The 4,749-nt window shown below is 37.7% G+C and overlaps 1 long non-coding RNA gene across 1 annotated transcript; it reads right to left on the bottom strand.

The window, feature by feature from the left end:
• Positions 1-468: 468 nt before the first annotated feature.
• On the bottom strand, positions 469-1,876 carry LOC127106143 (uncharacterized). The gene is made up of 2 exons (XR_007795293.1): positions 954-1,876; positions 469-693 (listed from the first exon to the last, which is right to left on the bottom strand). It is a non-coding gene; the product is annotated as an uncharacterized LOC127106143 (long non-coding RNA).
• Positions 1,877-4,749: the final 2,873 nt, after the last annotated feature.

A 4,749-nucleotide genomic window follows, 5' to 3' on the forward strand; every position in this document is an offset into this window, starting at 1 on the left:
CATGAATCCCTCTTAAACACGCATTCTTAATCAGAGAAGTCCATTTCTTCATCTTTTTGCATTAGTTGACTTTTGGTCAACTGTTGATCAAAGTCAACTTATCATACTTGACAATGGCATTTGGCATAAATATCAACGATCATTACATCATTGTTTTAGATTGATTTTGACATCCTATTTCTTTTGGTTTGATTTCGATGATAACCCATTTAGCATGTCTAAGTTATTAAGCCCTTTTATTTCTTTTTGGTTGTTAAGCCCATTTAACCAATCCAAATTCAATTCCAATTAACCAAGTTATCCATTTCATATCCATATCTAATTTAATTCCAAATAATCATTTAGCATAATCCATTGTTGTTTTATCCAAACCAGATCCATTTGGTAATAAATAATCCATTTTAGTATATCCAATTTAATCTGATTTTAAGTCCATTAACCCATTCTTATCCAATATTCACCATCAAGTTACAACACCATTAACTAATGTACATTGAGTAGAACCATTGAATATATCAGTACAAACATATCAGTAGAAATGCAGAAAAAATTCAGAAGCTTGTACAAGCTGCTATACGACTGAAATACATGATACAAGCCACGACGGCAGCAAAACGCAGGAACACAAAGCCGCATCCACATCAAATATCCATATAACCTGCACATGCCCGAAAATGTTTTGGATTCAACAACCTGCAAAATTGATTCAATCTAACTCAGTACCATTACAATAACACAACCACACTTCAACTAATCAAACTCATTTTCAACTCACACCCTCACCCCAAAAAACCTTAACAGAATACACATCAAGCCTAACAGAAATTCAAATCCTCTAACGAATTTCCTAACTAACTCCTAACTGAATCCTAACCAACTCACAAACCAAAACAGAAAAAGCTCGCTCATAACAGAAGAAGGAGAAGGAAGGTTGGAAATCTATAAATGCATACCTTCACAAGTTCAGAACTCTCTGGATTTTTTTCTCCTCTCGATTACCATCAATCTTCTTCACTCCTTGTTCACCACCTTCAATCAAACTCTGATTCGATTCTTTTCTTTCAACCAAGCGCTGATTCCATATTCTCGTCACCTTCAATCCAATCTCATCCTCTTCATCTCTAACGACCACCTGCAGGAATGGATTCAACAAAAAGGAGTTTCACAAATGGAAGCTTATACGAGAAACAGAACTGATAAACCATCTCCTTTTTTGGTAAATCGAATCTCCACCAGAAACTCCTTCAATGACCTGCTAACGACGAAATCCAATCGCCCTCGCTCTTCCTTCGAGCCGCCTAAAATCGTCTATTGCCAACCTCGCTCCGCCGGACACAAGACCGGAATCCACTCCCCGAATTCAAACTGGAGAAATAAACAGGAAGGAGAAAAATATCGAAGTTGGAAGGAAAGAAGATCAGAATCTGTCTGCATCAAGACTTTGGATCGGTGAGTTCTCTGCTTCGTATCGACTTCGTTATTTTCAATTCCGTGCGCACCAAGACGAAGGGTGTAAGAAGGTTGGAAGTTGTATTGAATCTCTGAGATTGACCTTGGAGCTATTCTTTTTCGTCACTTTCATTCCAATTTTGTTCTTGGAGAAGGACGCGTGAAGCCGTTAGAATGCTAGATGACTCGCGCCGCGATGTGTTATGATTCACGCTGAAGCTCTCGGCGATTACGGAGAAGATGACGTCGTGTTCGTGTGTGAGACACTGTCGAGCACGTTAGCTTCTCCAAGAGGAACGAATCTTCTTGTTGGTGATCGAACCAGGTAAAGGCAAGAATTGGGCCTTCTGCCCGAACCAATTTCGCAAGCCCAGACGAATAGACTCTACGTTCTTTCCAGCACCCCCACTAGTGGGCCTGCACCCCTCTTCCTTCCAACCAGGCCTAACTCCTTTTCTTTCTTGGTCCTTTTTTCTTTATTTTTTGTATTAGTTAAAACTTTGATTTAGTGTTAATCTTGAATTAGGTTAATTAGAAACTTTGTTTAATTAGATTTTAGAACTTGATTTAGAATTTTAATTAGGTATTGATGTTCATTAGAGTGTAATTAGAGATTAAGAAGTTAATTGGAAGTTTAAAATGTGATTACATAGAATTGAATTTAGGATATTATTTTTTAGGATTAGATTTAGAATATCATTTTTAGGAATATTAAGCCTCGGTTAGGAATTGGATTAATTTTAGAATTGAATTGAATTTTAGATAATAGAATAGTTTAGAATCTAATTGAGTTTAATTAGAATTTTCATGGTTTGATTTTTAATTCAATATTAATCGATTTATGTCAAATGACTGTTTTGCCCCTAGGTTAGAAATTGTCTAATTTTTGCATATTCCCCTAGTTTTAGAACTTAGAAAATATTTCCACATAACATTAACCCTTTAGGTAGTTGTACACTCAATTCAACAATTTTTTCCCACTGATTGAGTTGATCAAAGTAAGCTTTGATTAACTAAATCCTTTGAATGTGCTCAATTCCCCAAGCTTAGTCAAGTGATCAAAAGATCCTTGATCACTTGATAAAGCAAGTCCTTGTGATCAAGATGTTTTGGATATTGGTTCTCCAACTTCAATCGAGACTCAAAGATCAAGATCGAGAGTTTAAGCTATTCAAATCAGTACAAGACAGGACCACTATTCAAGCACTACAAAGGTCAAAATTCAACATTTGTTAATCGTGAGCCAAGTTGTGTGCCATGAGTCTTAAGTAGTAGAGAAGGAATGGGACAGGAGAATTCCTACCCCCATTCTGAATATCTTTGGGTGCGAGGAGAATGACCCGTTTTCTCATTGTATTCACCTCTATTCATAGGCTTTAGCACAACTTGATTCAAGTTGATTAGCAAACTTTTCACCATTCTTCGAAGACAACCCTTCATCATGGGAAGCTGCGAGGAAATTCAACTATGATGCAAGTTGCACGTCATGAGCCTTACGTAGTAGAGAAGGAATGGGACTGGAGAATTCTTACCCCCATTCTGGATACCTTTGGGTATGGGACGAATGACCCAACACTCATCGTATTCACCTCTATTCGTAGACTTTAGTGCAATTCGAATCGAACAATTGATAAGGTCTTCATCAATACAAGAAACAACAACAAAGATTCTTCTCTCCCCACTTGAAAGTCAAGAAGATAGTTACATGCCATGAGCCTTAAGTAGTAAATAAGGAATGAGACTAGAGCTTTCCTACACTCATTCTAGATATCTTTGGGTACGAGATGTTTGGCTCGTTACTTATCATGTCCACCTTTACTCATAGACTTTAGTGTGATTCTTATCAAATAACTATCAAGTCTACTCATTCTCCATCCTAATCATTTCAATTCAATCATTCAATCATCTTTCTTTGGCCTCCAATCACCTTGTTTTTATCCCTAGTGAGATGAACTACGAAAGCTCCGATTTCCTTCTTGCACTATAAGGATACGTAGGCAGGAGAGCCCAATTTCTTCGCGAGCTACCTTATTTATCAATCAATATTTCTTCATTCATTCAGTCAATACCATCTTTTGAGATCAATCATTATTTCTCCTTGGACTCCTTGTCTATCCTTTTGGGATGTCTTAACGATAGTACATCTCCTCAACCGAGAGTTGTTTGGGACTGCGCCCGAACACTTAATTCAGTCTTTCTTTTTGGCTTTACCCTATAGTGGCGGTCTTACTAGTCCATATATGGGTAAATTCCTACCTCGCTCTTCGATTCAGAATCTATCTCCTTCTTGGAGCCAATATACTATTCTTATTTGATCTCGAATTGTTTGTTCCTCATCCAGTGATACACTATTCCTTGTACTACACAGTACTGCAATCATTCCTTGAATTGGTGTTTGTCTTGTGAGTCCCCCAGCTTTAACAAATATCTCTCTCCTCGTTTCATGACAGTTAACCTTTTGATACCATTCTGTTGGTACAAGTCATTGTTTTTCATCACTGTATGTCTCTCTATTTCTCGTGGTTTCGAACTATGATTGCTCTGACTTTCTCATTGCATGATGAGAATACATAGGCACGAGGATGCGAATCCTTGGCGAACATATTTCTAATTATTCCTCCTTCGCCTTAGGGCACCATCCATATCTTTCACAATCCATTATCTACCTTTGATCATAAATCATTCACCCAGTGACATATTATTCCTTTGACATCAAAATACACTTTCTTTGAAATTCCATACATACCCTTCTAGGACGTATAGCGAATAGTCCGCTTTTATACCTAAAGTTGTTTGGGCTACACCCTCAAACACTTAATTCCTCTTTTTTTTTGGATAAACACCCTATAGTGGTGGTCCTACTAGTCCACGTATCGGTTAAAGTTGTTTCCCTCTTTGGTACAAATCTCATTTCCCCTATGGATTCCAATACACTTTCACCTTTTGGTTTCAAACAATACTTCTTCAGGTACTTGCCACCAGATATCCATTATGTGACTTCGGTCACTTCCTTCCATTCATCTCCACGATGCACTCATATTCTACTTTCATTCACTTCATGTGATATGCCTATTCTTTGAGCCAAATACATTATACCTTGGTGCTCCATCTTGTACCTCCTTGTGAGCTAAGAGTTGTTTGGATCGTATCCCAAACACCTAATTCCTCCCTTTTTCGGTCGTTCCAATACAGTGATACTGTATTGTAGGCCACCACTTGTTGGTTCGTACCAGTTTACTCTTGGGTTCACCTTTTCACCCTTGTTGGAGTTCAAAACATAATTCTTTGGTTCAGACCATA

This window comes from Lathyrus oleraceus, chromosome 7, assembly GCF_024323335.1.
Source record: "Lathyrus oleraceus cultivar Zhongwan6 chromosome 7, CAAS_Psat_ZW6_1.0, whole genome shotgun sequence".
NCBI classification, from domain to species: Eukaryota; Viridiplantae; Streptophyta; class Magnoliopsida; order Fabales; family Fabaceae; genus Lathyrus; species Lathyrus oleraceus.